Genomic DNA, 490 nt, shown 5'->3' on the forward strand with positions numbered 1-490 from the left:
TGGTTGGATGGCATCACCGACTCAATGGACATGGGTTTGGGTGGACTCCGGGAGTTAGTGATGGACAGGGAGGCCTGGCGTGCTGTGATTCATGGGGTCACAAAGAGTCGGACACAACTGAGCGACTGATCTGATCTGATCTATGTATCAAGGTGCTCCCATGTAGGGTGCATATATATATATATATATATTTACAATTGTTATATCTTCGTCTTAGGATGAACACTTGATCATTATGTAATGTCATTATAGTCTTTGTTTTAAAGTCTATTTTGTCTGATAATATTGCTATTCCAGATTCCTTATGATTTCCATTTGCATGAAATACCTTCTCCTATCCTGACTTTCAGTTTGTAATTTTTTGTAGATCTGAGGTGAGTCTCTTGTAGATAAAATATATATGGATATAACCAGCCAGGCTATTATAACCAACCAGGGGCTATTCCACATACAAGGTCATAAGGGGCGGTGGTGAGAAGATACCCCTCGT

The sequence above is a fragment of the Bison bison genome, unplaced genomic scaffold (assembly GCF_000754665.1).
Source record: "Bison bison bison isolate TAMUID 2011002044 unplaced genomic scaffold, Bison_UMD1.0 scf7180017864535, whole genome shotgun sequence".
NCBI classification, from domain to species: domain Eukaryota; kingdom Metazoa; phylum Chordata; class Mammalia; order Artiodactyla; family Bovidae; genus Bison; species Bison bison.